Below are 21,131 nucleotides of genomic sequence, written 5' to 3'. Positions count from 1 at the left end.
AGGCTATGATTTTTATGGCACAGCTATGGTTCATGGGGAAAACAGATAGATGTCCAGGCTTTGCTACTGCTGTAGGAAGGTTCTGTGTATTTAAAGTCATTGGAAAGATTTCTGCCAGGTCACAAGTAGGGGAATATCTACAGGTCCTGAGAGAAGCTTACAAGGAGAGATGTGCTAAGGTTTTCTGCTGGACCTGTTGGATTGATGCCAGGGGCACCAGATGGTGTGTGGGTTAGAAAGCTTTGCTGTTGCAAAAATCTGAAAAACTGAAGAAAGGTGTATTTTGGCTCACAGTTTGGTCTCCTGCTCAATTGTTTTTGTGAGAAGAGAGGCAGGAGGTAAGATTTGTAGGTGAGAGTGCCTGATAGCAGCCAGGTTACTGAGGAAAGGCCAGACCCAGCTGACTTCCCTAGCCACACTGCCCTTTAACTCCACTCTGGCCTTTTGGGTGCTGCTGCCCACATTCCGCATAGCACTCCCTCTGTTGGTTACTTTCTCGTCTCTGTGATAAAATGACACGAAGGTGGTCAGTTCTCTGCCGTGATGGTTTACCACTGTTAGATGTCGAAGATCAGGTATTAACACTCATAGGTTAGCCAGTGTAGCAGCAGTGTCGGAGAGAAGAAAGCACTGCAGCTCCTTTTATTAAAAATTAAGTTCAGAAACTGCTTGGTGGCTCATGGGTAATGCTGGTTGCTCTCAAGTCTCAGGACTTAATGTCAATCCCTTGGTTCCACATGACAGGAGTAGAGAACTGATTCCTATAAGTTGTTCTGTGACCTCAACAAACACCTACAGTATGCTAATCCTAGTCTACACACATATACAATGAATGACATACAAACACAACTAATACATACATGATGAATGGATGAATGGATGAAAACAATAAATCTAATAAAAAACAAAGTGAATACTCATGAAACAATACTGTTGACATTTATTTAGGAAACATTGTTTTCAGTTTTCAAAAAAATCAACCTATTAAAAGCAAATAACTAATGCTGCTCTGTTTTAACTGGAAAAAGAAAATAAGATTTTCTATTTAGCCTGTGGTTTGTCACAGTTACAACTCCAGGTAGTTCTAGTTTCTTGGTATCACGATAGTGATTAGTAATTACATTTGGCTACTGGATCCCAGTAACTTCTCTACCATTACATATTTAATTTTATTTTAATATATATTTCTAAAGGAATTGTTTGAAGCTCTGGAAGCTTCTCTTATGGCTTCTGCACCGTGATCCCCTCAGAACAAGACTGTGATCCTAACTACCTCAGGCCTTGTAGTGCTCCTCACATGTAACTGTGTATTAAACACTTCAAATGAATAGTAGCATTATGAATGTGAAGAAGAAAAAGGCTTTCCAGAGGGGAGAAAAGATGAGCATTTATTGTTTGTCTTTTAGTTCCTTACACTAATTACATGTAACACATTTCCTTTTCCAAAGTGAAAATGTGATTTTTAAATTGTCAAATTAAATCTCTCAATGCCTTGGCCAGCCTCATAAGTAGAAGTTAACAATATAGCACAATACAGAAAATGAGTCATGTTCATGTAGCCGGCCCAGCCACAGAGACAAGTGGTGAATGCTTGAGTCTATTCTTAGAGGTGCTGATACATTAGGTGGCTCGGTAATCAGAGTCCTTTCTCCATCATTTTCCTTCTGAACAAACACAAGGAAAACAAATGTCCACTGAGAAAGATGCTCAAAGTTGAGCAAAACTTTCTAACTCTGAAGATATGTAATGTTTTCATGAAGCTGATGTTTTCAATCATGCTTATATGAATTAGTACAAAATCTCATGGGGTTGTGGCTATAAAATTAAAGGCATTTAATATGCTTGCAGGGGACCAGAAGACAGTTCTTAGCCCCACAATGGGCAACTTCAGCTGTAACCTCCTCTCTATGGGATCAAATGTCCTTTTCGGCTTCCAGGGGCTCCTTCAGTCTTATGCATATATGTGTACATGCAAATGCGTATTTACATGTGTGCTTGAATTCATGCACAGGCACATACACACACACACACACACACACACACACACACACAGATAGTCAGAGACAGAGAGACAGAAACAGAGAAATAAGTAAGAAGAAAATCTTAAAAGTCTTTAACCTCTCTTCCATTGACTATCTTTCTTTCCCACTGTGGTACTGTGTTGAACCAGGAGCACAGAATTCTTCCCATGTGTTCAGTTCATATCTGAAAGCTGATGATGCTGAATGGGGCATAGGGAATGCAGGTGTGTTGGGCCAGATCTCCATCCAGGTACCAGGAGAAGCAACACAAGCTGCTAAGTGAAGACAGGTCCCCATGAGTCATATCATGAAGTTCAGCCTTCAGATTTCCCTTTGGCTTTGACCCTTTTACACTAAGGCATCTCTCCCTCTCAATAAATAAATAAATAAATAAATAAATAAATAAATAAATAAATAACCAGCACAGCCATGCAGTTCCTAGTTTCAGGTAGATGGAAGGTCTCTGTAGGAGAAACTGGGATGGCAGGGCCTGGGGAGCAGAGCCTAACTCTTCTGTATGTGGCTTCTTCCCCCTTCACACAGTCCGAGTTAGAGCTATGCTGAGGCTTGGTAATAGATGCTGTGTGGGCATCAGAGATACCAGTACTTGCTCTTTGCTTCCTCAGACTTCATTCTTAGACAAATCTGGGGGTGCTCTTGATACATAGAAGGTTTCCAGAAGCTGTATCTGAGGGATTTTGAAATGCAAAAGGAATGTACTTGGTCTGGGAGAAGGAATGAATTTGTTTCTGGTGGAAAATGCAGCCACACAAGAAGGTGGGAATGTGGAAACAAGTCAGGATTTAATGTTGGGTAGATTATTGACAGGAAAGGTAGCTATTGATACTGCTAGTCCTACACCAGTCTTTTTTGTCTGCACACATACATAATGGCAAACTTCTGTCCCACGTTAACAGAGACTGCAGATTTTAGTACTCAAAGCCCATGTCAAGGGTACCCCACAGGCCAACAGCTACTGGTATACACTCTTCTTCGAAAGTCTGTCAGTTGTATAGAGGATGTGCCCCAGCAGGTAAAGGACTATTCTTGCTCTACCCTGGATGCCAACTGAGGTTACATCCTAGTATCCTACTTTCCAGACCATATTGTGCTCATTGCCCTTCCTGAGTTGGAAAATTAGTAATCTGCCGTAAGTTTTCCTCCAATTCTTGTTCTTCAAAGGATTGTGGGAAATTGTGAGCTACAGAAAAACCTTAAAATAAATTGAAAAATCAACACTATTTGATCAAAATAAGGAGGCTGTTCCTGTTGCTGTTACCTCTCGGTCATTTGCTACTTCTTGATATCTACTTCCCCTTCACCATTGAATTGTTTTGATATCTGCTTCCCCTTCACTATTGACTTGTTTTTCCTGGTCCCAAGGACTTGGTGGCTTCTGTTAGTCTTTAAATTTTATTGGGCATTCATTGCTAGGTGACATATTGGCAGATAAGTGACCCTGTATATGAATGGGGATGTTTCTGTGTGTGGTTGTGTAGTTACTAGTCACTTCCTTGTTTAACATAATATTTGTATTAATACTTTGATTTCGTCATACACGGGTGCCAGGCACTTTGTTTATATTCATGCACACCCTTCCTCCTGACTCTTCTCAGGCAGCCTAATCCCTCACCACCTCCCAATTTTATATCCATTTTATAAATGCAGCCAAAGGAGTCCATTTTATTTCAATCCATGTACTCAAGTTTGTGTGACCATCCACTGGAGTGTCAACCCACCAGCAGCCACACAGGTAAATAAAACTGCCCGAATTTCCCTCCCCAGCAAACTACCACCTATCACTAGCTCCTTGGCTATGAAAATTGGTGGGGGACTTCTGCAATGCTGGGATGTGGCCTGGCTCGATTGTGTATAGATAGCTATAGCTGCCAAGTACTGTCCTGTCACATCCAGAGACACTGCTCATTCAGGCCCTCCCAACCTTCAGCTCTTACAGTCTTGCTGCCCCTCATGTTCTTACCAATATTCAGTTTGTATTTCTGATGAGTACACTGTTGGAATCTTGGGTAACTTGAGTATTAAGAATTTAATCTTGGTGGATCTTCTTAGATAGCTTTCATATTAGGTCATATAACCAGTTCCCTGACGTTTATGGTAAATTTATCAAGTTGTCTTATTGCTTGGTGTTTATTCTCTGATCGATGGGAATGGCTAGGTAGAACCTGGTGAGCCAGGTTTCTTTGTGCATGTCACATGCTTGTTTTGAGAGAGGGCCTCATTTTTATCTCAGGCTGGCTTTGTACGCAAAACCTTCATTCTTTAGCCTCCTGAGTGTGGGACATCAAAATGGATTAGGCTTTACAACTGATGGGATGCTGACCTGGAATATAAAGCTGTATTTTGAGCCAAGTGGCCTGCTTAGTAAGGATGGACAATACCTTCTAGATCCATGAATGATTTGCCAGCAGTTACCACATTAAAGCATAACATACCCAGTAATCACCCAAAAACCCTGTAAGCTACACCTATGAATTACACTTCCACCCCCTGGTAGGATTTGTTTACAGTCATTGCTGTCAAAAACTGTCAAAATAAGTCACCTGAATATAGTTGTTAAGACAAGTCACCCATAAGAAGTAATTTGTTCCAAATTGCAAATGAGATACTTTAGATGGTAGATGGTGTCTGAGGTGTGAGAGCCTGAAATGAAAGATTGCCTGCATAAGAAGGGGGGTGGGGAGCGGCATGAGCCGCATCTAAGGAGCAGTTTGTCTTGAGTGTCAGCCACCAGGAGCAGAGATGAGATGGAATCATGAAGTGTATCAGGAGAGAGTGAGCCCTGAGGACCCTCTGTGCAAGGAAAATTCCTGTCAGTAGAGTGGAAACAGATGAGAAGCTGTGAGCAATGATTTTCACTCCCCTCCTTTGGCTTCTGTAAGACTATTTAGAAGTGTGTATCTTAGTTCATCTTAATAAAGAATAAAGGACCCCATGAACTGCAGAATGAAAAAATAAAACAAAACCAAAAAGAGAGAAAGAAACAATGAACGAATAAACCATACAACCAGTAACTATGATATCTTGAATTTCCACACTTGCAGTCCCTGTGAGTCCTGCTGAGGTTCAGTGGCAGCTGTGATCTGTGCCACTAGAAGCCCCTTCTCCTAGCTTGACTACTTGACACGTGACCTGCATTAGACAAGGGACCCAAGTCATTGAGAAATTCACCCATAGCCACCATGAAGCTTACCCTCTAACCACAGCCTCGGGGCTTGGTTCTTTTTATGCATCCTATGTTCTGTAGTCTACTGCTCATTTCCCTGATTTTTAGTCTCTCATTTACTAGAACATACTCCAGCCATGCATGTGGTTTGTGTCTCTCTGTAACAGCTCCAAGAGCATAGAGCTTACAGCTGTGTCTCTGAACCTTGTTCCTAGCAGACCCAGCACTGGCTTCTAGCTTTTATCACATGTCCAATAAACATACTTAATTATAATTCTGAAGGAGAGATTAGTGTTCTGTTTACTTCTGTTTTGTTCACGATCAGGAAATCTGGTTTTGAAACCACTGATGTCATACTCTAGGCTTCTTGAGCATACATTTATCCTTTTTATCTCCTCTCATGTAGACAGTTTTACATTTATCTGCCAGCTTTATACATTAAGGTGGCTCAAAGTCTCTACTCTGTTTTTGCCTCTGTAGATTCTATCCCACAGCACCCTAAACTACTGTTATCATTGAGGAAAAATTAAGTTTAGCTAACTAAAAATTTAGTTAGCACTGCCTATTGAATTCTCTCCCAACCTTCCCACGCAGCAGACGTTTCTCCCACAGGGCTAGCGGTCCTCACAGGAACTCTGTATAGCCTCTCACAAACGTAGGCAAACCACTGCTCTCCCATCTACTTTAATTTTGTGAACTAGGTCTGTTGTTACACTACAGTGCCCATTCCTGGCAGTGGAGTCCATATTGTTTCTATTTCTGTTTCTTCCCTCTTGTTCACAAAACTTCCCACTGAATGTTCATATGACTGCCCAGTGCTCTATCATTCCCAATGTGGGAGTCAGAATTTAGAAAACAGGTACAGATGCAACCACTGTGGGGAGAAGACATAGGAAAGTAGGTGGGGAAAGGCAGAGGTCCTCCAACCATGCTAGGATAGTACCACCTACAGAGAAGCCACATGGGCTATGGCAGGTAGGGGTCAGCATAAGTGGACAACAATGAAAAGAGAAATGACTACACTGCACGTCTCTCTGATGGGCATGGTTCCCAGGTGCTTTACATATGCTTTGGAAGTTGAGATGCTAAGTAAAGAAATGGGTGTTGATGAAATCATTTACTAAGATAGGGATGTGGGAGGGAAAATTGTACAAGGCACAATTATGTAAAACAGCTCAAACATAGCTGCTGAGAACTTCTGTTGCCATTGCTCTTTCTGCCCCACCCTGGTGAAGAGATCTCTGTTGTCCTGTTCTCTACTTCTCTCTCCCCATGCCTCCTGTCTTCCTTGGTCTATACCTCCCTCATGTTGAGTTTCTCCATGCTTCATGTAGACTGTTCTGTGATGGAATCTATCTCCAGCAATGCATATTGATTAGCTCTATTATGAGAAGGCTGGGTAATTAGCTGTGTCCATCTTCCAGTGACTTTGAGACTCAGCCCTGGCAGATGACTTCAAGAATAGCTTGCATAGTGCTCATGATGATGGCCCTTATGAAAACGTGATCAGTGCAAACTGAAAAGCACTCTGAATGTGTGCATGAGTCTTTTAAAGATCTACAAAGTCTTACAAAGAGAGAATAATTTAAAAAGAATAAAAGGTGGGAGAAATTTAAAGACAACCAGACGCTTGCTTGGTTGAGGCTTTTCCTCTTCCTGATTACACATTCCTGAATGAATGTTCTTTTAATAATTATAATCCTCATACAACAAAACATGTTTTCTTAATAGACTTCAGATAATGAGGGAATCACATACTTACATGTGCCTGATCTACATTTCAAATCTTTGCAAATTTTCAAATGATTTTCCTCAGCTGTAGCATTGCCTCATTTTTTTTCTATGAAAGGCTCCTGTAAGACAGGAATAGTGGCATAAATCTGTCACCGGAGTACATGGCAGGTGAGGGGGAAATGACCATGAGCTCAGGGTCATCCTCAGCTACATAGTTTTTGTTTAAGGCCAGCCTTGACTACATGAGACATTGTCTTGAGTACAGGAATGAACATGAAAGAGAAAAACCTGGAAAATTCAATGGGCTTCAGATTCTGCTTCTCGGATTCTTTTTTTTTTTTTTTTTGGTTTTGGTTTTTCAAGACAGGGTTTCTTTATGTTGTTCTGGCTGTCCTAGAACTCACTCTAGAGACCAGGCTGGCCTCGAACTCAGAAATCCACCTGCCTCTGCCTCTCAAGCGCTGGGATTAAAGGTGTGCGCTACCACTGCATGGCTAGGATTCTTATTTCCGTAAACAATATAAACTATTCCATGGACACAATCCACTGACTAGCAACCTTGTTCAGCTCAGAGTAAAGAGGGCTTTGGAGTGTGTGTGCAGTGTAACATGACTGGCTAAATCAGAAAATGGAAGACATATCAGGAGTAAAGTGGAAAGGTCTCCCGACACTGTCCCAGAATCTGCTTCCATGTTCTATCTTTTTCTGTCAATGGCAAAATCGAAGCCCCTTTAATGAGTTCACCAGAAAATCATCCATAACATAGTCAAAGTGAGACTTAGAAAGAACGAGCTTGAGCAGGGCAGTGGTGGTCCATGTCCTTAATCTAAGCACTTGGTGGGAGGCAGAAGCAGGCAGATTTCTGAGTTTGAGGCCAAGCCTGGTCTACAGAGTGAGTTCCAGGACAGCCAAGGATATACAGAAAACTCTGTCTCAAAAAAAAAAAAAAAAAAAAAAAGAGGGAGGGAGAGAGGGAGAGAGAATGATCTTCTTCAAAGTCAAGAGATAGACGTGATCTGTTACACTTAGAAGGGCAGCAGAAGTCAGTGCATGTGGGTAGAAGGAACCAGCCTAGATGCTCGAATGTCAGATGTCATAAGCGGCCAGCACTTACAAGATTACCATGCTATGAACAGAACTATCTGCAGGTCTGAACAGTGTATGTGTGTAATTTAATGGGCATAATTACATATGCATATTGCATGCAGTGTGATAATACAGTATGTAGATACAATATATGGGCTGTGATTAGAATGAGGTAATTAACATGTCAATCATCACATGTACCCTTATCGTTCTTTGGATAGTGTACAAAATAGGCCGTATTAGCTATTTTGAAATACAGAAGGAATTATAATCAGACTTATACTATTTTTCTATTAAATCTCAGCTGGTTTTCTTTCTGTCTCATTGTATATATAAGCAGTTATCTTTCCTCCTCTTCCATGGCCTCCTAGCTTCTATATCTGACCATTCTCTCACCTTTTATGAAATCAGCACTTCTGTGTTACAGATGCATGAAAGCATGGTGCATTTGTATTTTGCATCTGATGTATTCAACCACACATGACATATGCCAGTTTCACCCATTTTACTGCAGACGATAGAGCCCTTTCTTAGAGGTGAACAATATGTCATAGATAGATATATCACATTTGCATAGATATATCATATTTTCAATATGCATTCTTTCACATACAGACACTGTGGCAGCTGGTAATAGTGCCATAAACATGGGTGGGTACATGCACATCCTCCAACACCTTGGCATTCTTTGTTTTGCATACCTTCCCAGCAGTGGTCTTATAGCATTTCATCATAGTGGTGTTATAGCATTCCATGGTTGTCTTGCCTCTAATTTTAGGGGTGACATTCACATAGATTTCTCTCTTGGCACAGTGATTTGCATTCTAAGCACAGTGTAGCACAGGTCCCCCTTTACCCCTGGTGTTTGTTGAATCTAGTCACAGCTCATAGCCATTTTTACTACGATAATGTGAGCACCACTGTGTTTTTTTGTCAACTGACATGTCCTTGATGGTTAGTTACTTTGCCACTTTCTCCACCAGTTCTTTCTGAAAACTTGCCCTTCCTTTGAGAAATATCTTCTTAGAAGTCTGAATGCCTTAACAATGGTGATATGCCTAAAAAGTACTCTTCTGGTAATTAGTTAATGGGAAATATTTCTAAAGTGACTTTCCTCATCTGGATAAGGGCATGCGGAGTCACTGAAAGCAGAAGAGAGTGTTGACAGGATATTTTCGATACTTTCTTCTTTGGCCCTTGGAAGAGAACAGTCCTTGTGCCTATTATTTTGTTGGTTAATATTATTTGTAACTATGCTTGAAATGCTCTGTACTCCATCAGTGCCAAGCCTTTCCTCTGGGCACTTTAATAAAAATAAAAAAGAATATGTAACTAAAGATTGACAAGGAGCCACATCCTCAATGTCATAGCAGACTGTGAAGCATCCACTTGCCAGAGACAATTGTATTTGGTAGGTGATGGGAACTTTAGGAAGTGTGAACCATCTGAATGAAGATCAATAGAGTACATCCTAGAAAGACAGACACCGGCTCAGGCCCCTGTTTCATCCATTTGATGCTTCTGCCCCACCATGATGTCAAGCAACCCTGTTCCGTGACAGCTGCCTCCCAAGACACTGTGTTCTACCTTGGTCACAGAAATGACAGAGGCAAAGGTTCATGAGTTTGAAACCCTTGAAAATATAGGTCAAGATCCATCTTCCTGCTTTTGAGCTGTTTCACAGGTGCTTTGAGACTGAGATCCAAGTGTGGCACATGTTCAGGTGGCAGGATGGTAGAGATCGGCAGGTGCAGACTGAGTGCACCGGGGGGATTAGAGTCCCTAGCATGACTCAGCTAAGGAGTATGGGGCGTTAGGCATCCTCCAGGAGCACAGCTATGTGTCTTGTTTGTAATTTTATAGTCTGCCCTTTACAGAGACTTTTTTCATAGTATATTGTTTTCCTGCTCTAGTTTTCTTTGTGATATCAGTGGAGAATTCTTTTCATATCTATGACTGAGGAATTGAGGAATAAACTGGTTATTGTTGGCTTATGGGATTTTTTTAATCTTTATATTGGAATCTTAGAAATATAGGATATTTTTCCTGTGATTTACATGATTTCCTTTTGATTTCTTGAATCATGGAAGCACATATAACTTCTAAAACAGACTTTTGAATCTTAAAATGAAGACTCAGTTCTGATGCCCTTTACTCTAAGAGCATTTTCTCACACAAGAGGTCACAGGAGATAGTAAAAGCCAGACATCCTGATACAGTAATCCTGCCTCCTTCAAGTGAGCTTAGACAAGTCTGAGGTGTGCTGGGAGAGTGGGTGATTTTCTGTTGGCAGAGCCTTAGCTTTCAGTTGTTATCCTGTTTACTTGTCTCAGAGCAAAGGATATGAATCAGCACCTCTCCAAGGCACGTTCAGATTTTAGAGTTACAGGTTGCACTCACTGTCTCTGTGTTCTGTATTCCTAGTCATCCCTCTAGGTCCAGATCAAACACTGTCCATGCATGATCCCTTTTTTCTTTTTCAAGTTATTCAAGGGGTTCACAGGGTTTTCCCTTTCCTATATGTATGTGTTATGTGTGTATAAGCATGTGTGCTTACTTGTGCATGTATGCACAGACAGGATATGAAGTGCTAATTATTCCTCCATCACTCTCCCACCTTGTATTTCAGCCAGCATCTTTTACAAGACTCAGTTTCCTGGTCAGTGAACTTCAGATATCTGCCTGTGCCTTTTCCTACCAAGTATAACAGTTCTTCATGTAGTTCAATACACAGCCACAATGCTGGTGAGATTCATATCAACTTGACACAAGCTCTTTGAGAAGAGGAAATCTTGGTTGAGAAAATGCCCCTACCAAATTGCCTGTGTGTGTAAACAAGCCCCTGGTGCATTTTCTTGATTCATGATTTATATAAGAGGTAACAACTAACTGTGTGCAATGTCCGCCCTGGAAAGGGGGTCCTGGGTACGATAAGAAAACAGAGGATGTGCCTAGTCCTGCAGTGACTTGAGGTAGCAGGGTGGGTTGGTTCCTTCTTGGAGGTGAAAAAGAAGGGGGATAGGAGAGGGACAGTGTAAGAAAGGGGTACTGGGAGGACAGGGGGAGGTTGTGATTGGGATGTAAAATGAACAAATAAACAAAATAATGGAGAAAAATTGAAACTGAAAAGCAGATTGAACAAGCCTTGAGATAAAAGCCAGTAAGCAGCTCTCCTCCATGCCTTCTGCTTAAGTTCCTGCCTCCAAGTTCCCCCTTGAGTTCCTGCCCTGAGTTTGTTCAGTGATGGTCTCTAAACTATGAGACTGAATAAACCATTTCCTCCCCAAGTTTCTTTTGGCCATGATGTTTTATCCTAGTAACAGAAACTCCAAGAAAGATAGCTCTTTGTGTGAGTATTAGGGATATGAACTCAGGTTCTCCTCCTTATACAACAAGTACTTTACATACTGAGTCATTTCCTCATACCTAGAATTTTTCTTGCCTCTTAATTTTTATGTCATTTTACATATACCACTATACCTGTAATTATCACATGCTGCCTGGAACTTTGTCTGTGTGCTTCAAATCTAACTTGCATCAGAGATGCAATGAAGGTATTAAGTTTCATCTCAAATGGGCATACTTTTAATCCTTTCAGTAGGAGGCAGATGCAGGTATATCCCTGGGATTTCCAGCCTAGACTAGTCTATGTAGTGAGTTTTCAGTAAAGGCAGTGCTATAAAATGAGACCCTGTGCCAAGAAACAAACAAACAAACAAAATAAATGTAACCATATATGTCCATGAGCCTACTTGTGTGGAAAATCAAGAACTAATATAAAATAGGAATCCATAGTTGCTAATTCTTTGTGTCTGAAATATTCTTTTTTAGTGGATTAATTTTATTTTTCTTCATATATGTACATAATGTATTCTACTTCATTTCACCCCAGCTATCTTCTGTCTGTTTTCAGACATTATCAACTGTCTTCCACCCCTATCAACCCCATTCAAAAATCAATGACTTTGGGTTTGTTTTGCAGCCAGTTTAGTTTAATGTGGACCATCACTGTGGTCATTGTATTGGAACAATCCATTGAAGCCTGATTAGGTCACCAGTGGGTAAACAATGACTAACCTCTAGCTGAATCTGTGAGTAGCACATGGTTCAATGGTGTGGGATAAATCCTTTTGAACCTGATCCTCTACTGGAGTCTGACTGTTGATGGATGCATTCTTGTGTAGATCCAGTGTAGATATTAGTAGCTATTGTGAGTTCCTGATTGCAAAGGCTGAGAGTCATCCTAAAATGGGATTCCATAACCACTATCTCTAACTTATTGCTCTGAGGTTATTTCTGCCCATTTCCTATGATGTTCCTAGTCCCTGGTGGGATAGTCCTTCCATCAGTTATTATTCTCAGCCAAACCCTTTGAATTTATCATTGTTCAATGGAAAGTAAGGCTCTTCTGATTAATGCTGAGAGATGAATTTATCTACAGATATGAACATAAATATTGATAAGGGAGTCTGATGCTGTGTCAATTTAGCTAAACAGGAGTACTTACTTCTTCCCTAGGGCCTATCATTTATGGAGGCAGAAGTTTTTGACCAATTTGTAGTACCATGCAGGAGTTCTCTCCTATTGAACAGATACTCAGTACATCCAGAGAACAATTGGTTACCTCCTAAATGGTGTCAATATTGCATAAGTTGACATATCTTTCCTGGAAAATTGGTATTAAACTTGTTTAGGATACCCAGTTGTATAAGGATTCTAGCAACTTTTCTGCTCCAGAAACTTGTGTAGACTTTCCAGCACTTTGAAACTTAACTGGAAGGGAGGACATTCCCAGAACAATTATAGCTTGATTTATCCAAGGCTTGTAATCAAGGTGTATGGTGTCATAATCAACAATAACTTATCCCCTAGTTTTCTCCTCCTGCCCTTCCTCCATGCCCACCATCCCCCCTCCCCTGCAGTGCCCTCTTGCCCCTAGTCCCTTCCCTCCTCTTTATTTTTGCTGCAGTCATCTGCTGTGAATATATTGTAAGGACAGGTGATTGTTGAAAACAAAAGGGATTACTTTTCCATGTTGAAGAAATTTTGCTACCTTATCCCCAAAACCAATTATATAAACAATATAAGTTTTTAAAAGTATGAATATACTTTTGAATAGTCCTAAAGTTTTTTAACCAAAAATAAAATAAAATAAAATAAAATCAATCCTCCCTCGTGGTCAATGCAAGAGAAGATAAATATTAGGAGCTAATATAAGCTATGGCCCTGACAAGGAAAAATCATGATATTTTGACCATAATGCTCCTTCCTGGATGCCCACAGTCATTGTTTCCATTCTGTTTTAGTGCCTACCTAATGCAAGGCTTCCATTAAGTCCTGACCTCCCTGTCTCCTCCTCTGTCTTCATCTGTTACTTGGATGGTAGATAGTAGTAACTGTAAATATTAACAACCCAAAGTAGACAGTGGAATATATTTTCTTAATTTCAATAAAATACTTGGAATATATTCACATGTTTTTTTAGTGAGAAATACTCAGTTTGTGTGCACAAGTGCTGGGGCCACAAAATATAGTTTAGTCAGATTTGCAAAGGACTGGGCCTGAAATGCTGAAGGGTAACTGTGATGAGGGGAAGTTTTTGTGGCCACACTGGGCCTGGAGCCTTCTTCACTGAGGAACCTGAATGTCAAATCTTATCTTGATTTATTGAAAGTCATTTGATTCCCCAAGTCTCTCACTTGAAGAGAAAATCAGTGGGGTCAAATTGTCTCTATGAAAGCAAGAGATTTGGCTTTCATAAGAGATACACTGGAGGTCTGAATGTGGAAAGTTTCTTTAGTGAGAAATACTACTAGTGAAATATCCAGATTTCCCAGAACCCTTCAGCTTCTTGAAACTGGGGTCTTGAGTAGAGAAATTTGAACCTGTTTGCTACATGCTAAGAGTGTTTGTTTTAATGGAATGTTAGCGACAGATTACTTTCAGCAATGACTGAGATGATGTGGCTACAAAGAACAGTAGATGAGGTGCACATAGGCATTGAAAGAAGCTGCCTTAAACTTGGTTATGACACAACAGGCTTCCAGATCATCCTTGTCTTCCAGCAACTGGCAAAGATGAAGTCAGATAATGCGAGGGAATCCATCACTTTCTTAGTCCCAGTTCCCTGACATTTCTTGGTTGGCATGAGTATGCTTCCAGTGGCTTCCACATAGAAAGGGTTTTCATTTTAGTATTGGTGAAGCAGATACAAAACATGACGTTCACACCATGAAAACGTGAGTGCCACCTTAAGCTGTCGGATCAGAGAGTAAAGAAATGAGGCATGGGAGAATCTCAGTTCGAAAAGTAGACTGCCAGAGGCTGGCATCTGCCTTCTTTTAATTTTTTTTTCACATTTTTTTATTAGATATTTTCTTTATTTACATGTAAATTTCTCCATTCCCAGTTTCCCCTCCAAACAAACAAACAAACAAACAAAAACAACAAGAACAAACCCCTGTTGCCTCCCCCTTCCCCATGCCTGCCACCCCACCCTATCCCACTTATTGGCCCTGGCATTCCCCTGCACTGGGGCACAGAACCTTCACAGGGCCGAGGTCCTCTCCTTCTATTGATGATCGAATTTGCAATCCTCTACTACACACGTGCTGCGAGAACAATCAGACCCCTCCAAGTGCAATCCTTGGTTGGTGGTTGAGTCCCTGGGAGCTCTGAGGGTACTAGTTAGTTCATATTGTTGTTCATCCTAAGGGGCTGTAAACCCCTCAGCTCCATTGGTCCTTTCTCTAACTCCTTCACTGGGAACCCTATACTCAGTTCGATGGATGGCTGTGAGCCTCTACATCTGTGTTAGTCAGGTACCGTCAGAGCCTCTCAGGAGATAGCTATATTTAGGCTGGCTTGCCCTTCCTTCAGTCTCTGCTCCATAGTTAATCTCTGCAACTCCTTCCGTGGGTATTTGGTTCCCCCTTTTAAGAAGGAATGAAATGTCCACCTTTTGGTCTTCCTTCTTCTTGAGTTCCCTCTGCCTTCTATTAGAAGAATGAGAGAACCATACTGACCAGTATCTGAAGCCATGTGACCTCAGGAACCTCAGGGGTAATGAGTCAGAAGAACAATTCCTGTCGGGTTTACCTCTCCATTTCCTTGAGGTCCCCTGTGCTCAGCATGCTTCCACCTCCCTGTCACCACCAGCAGGCTGTGATGCCTGTGAGGCATTATTGTTATTTAAAATGTCATTGCAGACAGGACCCATTATCCAGCAGCCCGCCCAGCCTTTCAAGTTCCCTTCAGCTTCCATTCTTACTGAAGCTCTAGGTGGCAAGCACTTTCTCTTTTATACAAAGGCAAACCTGTCCGCGAGAATGTGCTGTAATTGCCCCACCTACTTCCAAGGCTTGCTTGGATATGTTTACATAAGCAGCATCCCTACAGACTTCATCCACCAGGGCCCTGTGCAGTGGAGGCTGGACCATGAAGTGGCTGGGGCAGTCTAGAAAGTGTAGGGAGGGTTAAATTCTGGTGTTCAGCTGGATTTCCTGTTTTTCTTTATATTTACTCTGGGACTCCAGGCGATGCTTCTCTCTCTAAAAAACAAACAAACAGTCACCATCACAGATATGCCCTGGGATATGTTAGATAATTCTAAATTCAATCATGTCTAAAGCCAAGATGGACCATGATGCTAACTTTTCCTCTATCCTTAAAGCAGTTCCTCAGGTCTGATGTAGTGTGCATCCTTCATGTTGGAAAGATCCATAGGTAGAGTCCCATATCAGAAGAGCAGAGTTAGTGTTTGCTTGTATACAGCTGATGTATCCATCAGTTTGTGGATAACAGCGTCATCGTCCTCATGTAAGGGATTTTCTTGGTTTCATGCAGATCACACCTGCTAGACTCAAGGTTTGTATATGGATGTGAATCACAGCCTATTCCCATCTTAGATTCCCTTTATCTCACTGCTGTGTGACTCCGGTTTAAAATAGCAAGACCCACTGATTTAATTGTCCCTTTTCTTAGCTGCATGAGACCCACATGACTCTTACAGTAAATCTTTCTGCAAATTAAAACTGGGCCATGAGTCTGAATGGCTCTCCAGGTTAGCTACCTGAGACTGCTCGCGGTGATGACATTTGATGAGAGATTATTATCCCAACCTATGTGGCATTTAAAGAAACATCTAATTCAAATAAAAGAAAAATGTCTGATGCCATTCTGTAAATGTGAATAGTGGAATACTGAGTAATGGCTGTGGTAAAAGGCTTTGGACCTTGCTTTCTTGTCTTCACTGTAAAACACAACCACTCTAAGAACATCAGCACTGATAACAATATAAGAACACTTATATTGGTATAAATTGTCAAAATAACTCATCTTCTTTTCTAGTGAGTGAGAAAACTTTGGCAAAGAAAGTGGATGGGTGTTGATAGCTAGGGTGTGACCTACCTTATATCCACATCAGTGATGTGTACAGAGTGAAGACCCTGTTATCTGCCTAGTGGTCTGTCCCCATCATACTTCTAGCAAATGATATATTATATGGCTAATCCTTGACCTCCATTCCTGATATCTCTCCTCATATAGAAACTCAACACAACTAATCAACCCTACAAGCAGAATCAAAACTTTCAATCCAGGTGGAGGTTTCTCAAAACAGAAAACACGGTCTGTTCCAGGATGGTGGTCCTGGCGCATCATTATGGAATTGTAGACTTCTGACTTGAGGGGCAATCTCTTTTAGTGTGTTTTATTCACTAAAGACTACAGATCACATTCAACATTTAAAGCTAATTTTCATCTAAGTACTTGTAGCCAGAGAAGAGCAGGAGTTTGGGATTTTTGTATTTTAAGAATATTTGCACCATATGAGATTTGTTCCTAATGAAACCAATAAATTCAGTAATGTTTCTTCTATAAATTCATCCATGTGACATGAAGATAATCTTTTTAATGTTCTCAAAGGGCTTGCCATGTTAATGTGGCCATTGGAAAAAGACCTGAGAAGAAACTTCCCACTTTTGTTCCCATACCAGAGCTTTCAACACTGATTTTTGGATTTTCGGATTAAACATATTTAGCCTGCTGTCCCATCTCCAATGTCTGGATTAAAAATAAATAAATAAATCATTCACTTAAAATGTTAGGTTTCAGGTATCAAATTCAAGAAATTCAAGGTCAAAATCATGTCCAAATACGTATTGATTCCAGTAAAAAAAATACAGCTATTGGAGACCCAACTTCTCCATCATCCAGTGTAGGGCAAAATCAGTTAAGCTGTAGGGATCCCATGGGATTCAGAGGCCTGGATTCTGCCTTCATAGCCTTTCTGGGGAGAGTAGACACCACAGCAAGCACTAGCCATCTTTGACTGTTCAGGTTTGCACTGACCTAAGTAAACAGATGTGAAGATTATATTTTGTATAAGTAGTGGGCAGGCTGTACATATGCATCAATAGTCAGAAACGTGCATTTATAAAGACATAGTCTGCACATGGAAGGGAGGGCCTGAAAGGACAAATCTAAGCACATTCATAGCATTCTCTAGGAAGACAGATTAGGGAGATCTTGAAATATTCTACTTTTCACTCTGTATGTGTATTTTTACACATGGCTGTAATTGTTGCTATAAAGACAAAGTCACAAATGGTCAAAATCTGGGAAGAAGATCAGTACAAGAGACAGTGGTGTGGGACACACCCCGCAGTTGGCACCTCATGTGCAGCTTGCTGCACTAGCTGTCTCTGTTGACCCAGGACAACAGGCCGAGGGCTGAGGGGCTCCAACACACCACTCAGAGCTTTCTGCAAGCAGAGTCTGCTCAGGACAGAAACAGCGGTAGGAGTGAGTTAAACAGACCCCTCAGAACAAAAGGGTGGGACACATGGTGAGGATGAGTCAGAGAGAGCTTGCTCCTGAGCTTCACTCTTGCTTGTAGGATGACTGCTTCTGAATATACCTGTGACTGTGTCAGAGGGCTGCAGATACAATGTGCGAAGCAATTTACGAAACTGCAGCAGAGTGGTCTGCAGTGACTTTGCTCTCTCCTGGCTCTGTATCATTCAGGCTCATCACCCTTTCCTTGGAACCTAATCAATCACTGCAGCCCTACACAGCTTGAGAATGATCCAGAGCTACTGGTCACTATCTCTGACTTGATACAATACTTGGATAAAATCTCCTACTTCTTCCTTTACCTCAATCATTCTAATTAAAATTTAAAGATACTCATAAAAACCTTAGTCCGTGTGAACTTTTATCAGTGAAGAAAATGATAAAATAATTGTCCAATAAAGAAATACAACACTATTATCAAAAATATTTTATGACAAATGTTTGTGTAAGCTATAGATTGAGCGTATGATCAACTTTGGGCTTTGAAACCAAATGTTTTGGCTTTTTTTTTTCTGTGTTGTTTACTACATTTACTGACTAGACTGTATTCTATCTCCTGTATAATAGATAACAAGATAGCTGTCACTGATTTATTTTATGAGAGTAAACTTAAAGATGAGATGATTCTTTTTTCTAAATTTGTGGTTTGAGAACACACCATCATTTTGTTATATTTTAAATATGTACTTAATATGAACTGTAAACGCTAGACCAAAGCTCTCTGGCTAAGAACATTGACTACTCTTAGAACAACCTGAGTTTAGTCTCAGCACTAACATTGCAGTCAGCTTACAACTGCTTAGAACCCCAGTTCCAGGGGATCGAATGCCCTCTTCTCACCTCCATAGGCACCTGGATACATGTAGTGTAGATATACATGCCCAGACACACACTAATACATGTAACCTAATTCTTAAAACGTGATTAGGGCTAAAGCACTCCCTGAAGGCAGGGCCAATAAGTGGGAGAGGGTGGGGTAGCAAGCAGGGAGATAGGGAGGCAACAGGGCTTTGTTCTTGTTCTTTTTTTTTTTTTGTGGGCGGGGGAGGAAACTGGGAAAGGAGAAATCATATGACTTGTAAATAAAGTCAATAGCTAATAAAAAATTTGAAAAAATAAAAATAATATTAAAACATAATTAAGTGTGCATATTACAACCAATACTTTAAATAATATAACTATAAAATGCACTTACAAAATTAAAATTTTAAAATACAAACAAATGTGTCTCCAAAACCACTTATCCTGTTATGACAATTTACTTCCTTGCCCTCCTCTCAAAAATGTCTGCTGGCCCTTTAGTATACTCCTATATTACATACAACTTTGTGTGAAGCAGCACATGTGCTCCTGTGACCTACAGCATGGGAGAAAGGTGACTTGGATAAGCACTCTCATGTTAATAACAAGAAGTAGGATCATTGGTTATATACACAAGAAATAAATACAATATTCCTGTATAATTTTCTGCTGCTGTTTTATAGTTACAGTATAATTTGTTTTTCCTAATTATCAGATTCTTAAGATAGTCCCATTTTTCAGGTTGTAGTAGCATTGCTGTCCATCAAAAGTCATGTCCACCAAAAATATACATTCCATGGAGATATATGAGTCTCTATAGGACACAATGGAGGTAGACCTGTTGGGATAAAGGACTTGTATACTTTGAGATATGTATCCAAGTTGAGAAAAACCTTATACCAACCCTCAATCTCATAAAATATTGAGTGTCTCTCCTCAAAGAAATTGATCATTGCTATTTTATTTTTATAATTTCTTTTCACCCTTTACTCATCCCACAGAAAAGATGGCTCTATGGAGTAAGTGCTTTCCACACAGGCAGGAGGAGCTGAGTTCAGGTCCCCCAGGAGCCATGCAAAGCTCAGCTTTGTGGCATGCACCTGAAATCCCATTGCCTCCATGGAGAGATTGGAGGCTGAGCCAGGAGAGTCCCCAATTGCTTTCCTGACCTATGCAGAATCAGGTATATGTGGTGTTTCAAGCAAGGTAGAAGTCAAGGACTGAGACTCATGATTGCCCTAGATTTTCTTTGCACACTAAGAAAAGTACATGCCTGAACCCTACATAAAAATGTATATGTACACACACTCAGAGGGAGAGAGGGGGCAGATGGGGAAGGGAAAAGGGAGGGGGAGTGGGAAGAGACAGAGAGGGAGAAGGAGAGGAAGAGAGAGATTGTTTTTAAAACCTAATGGTTGTGACTATTTTTAGTGCAGAACTCTTTTTAAAATTTTTTTTTAATTTTTATTTTATGAGATTTTTTTTTATTTACATTTCAGATGATATCCCCTTTCCCGGTTTCCTCTCTGGGAAAAAACAACAACAACAACAAAACTGTTCTCTCCCTCTTCCCCCTGCTCACCAACCTACCCTCTCCTGCTTCCTGGCCTTGACATTCCCCTACACTGGGGCATAAATCCTTCACAGGGACAAAGGCCTCTCCTCCCATTGATGATCGACTAGGCCATCCTCTGCTACATATGCAGCTGGAGACATGAGTCCCACCATGTGCACTCTGGTTGGTGGTTTAGTCCCTGGGAGCTCTGAGGGTACTAGTTAGTTATAGAATTATTTAGTGTGTATATATATGTATGCATGTATATATGTGTGGGTGACTTGTATGTGTGTGTATGTTGATGCAAGTATGCCATGGTTTAAGAAATCAAAGGACAACTTATAGGAGCTGGTTCTCTTCTAAGATATGGCCTTTGGAGACTGAACTTGGGTCCTCAGCTTTATGGCAAGCACCCACTGAGCCATCTTGCCTGCCCTGGTTACTGCTCTTTTAAATGTAGTTTTTGTAAGCTTTCCCAATCATGCCAATGTCAGAACTGTGTAACAGAGTTTTCTAGGGCAGAGGTCATGTCCAGCCTTGGCCTGACTCCACCGGGCAGCTCTCAGCACACTGCGCCATATGCTTGCAGGTTTAGTAAAACTGTGTGGCTGATTCAGCTCTGTCTTAGTGGTATTTCCCAATGCCTTTGTGGATCACTGCTTTAGGAATGTCCTGCATCTGCATTTAGAGCTCTTATCTAAGTCTGTGTTTATGGGCCTAAGCCTCCTCATTAATAATGCAAAACTGACTTGCCTTTACTCATTACTACGGAAAGCAACTAATTGAAATCAAAACCAGACTTTAATATAGATATGTCTTAAGAATGCAGCCAGGCGGTGGTGGCCCATGCCTTTAATCCCAGCACTTGGGAGGCAGAGGCAGGTGGATTTCTGAG

At 40.9% G+C, this 21,131-nt stretch overlaps 1 protein-coding gene across 4 annotated transcripts in view; it reads left to right on the top strand.

The window, feature by feature from the left end:
- Positions 1 to 21,131, top strand: part of Csmd1 (CUB and Sushi multiple domains 1) — a 1,620,113-nt gene that overhangs the window by 450,322 nt on the left and 1,148,660 nt on the right. The gene's annotated exons all lie outside the window — the stretch shown is intronic.

Source organism: Mastomys coucha, unplaced genomic scaffold (assembly GCF_008632895.1).
Source record: "Mastomys coucha isolate ucsf_1 unplaced genomic scaffold, UCSF_Mcou_1 pScaffold22, whole genome shotgun sequence".
Classification (NCBI taxonomy): domain Eukaryota; kingdom Metazoa; phylum Chordata; class Mammalia; order Rodentia; family Muridae; genus Mastomys; species Mastomys coucha.
This window is presented reverse-complemented; position numbering and strand designations above follow the sequence as displayed.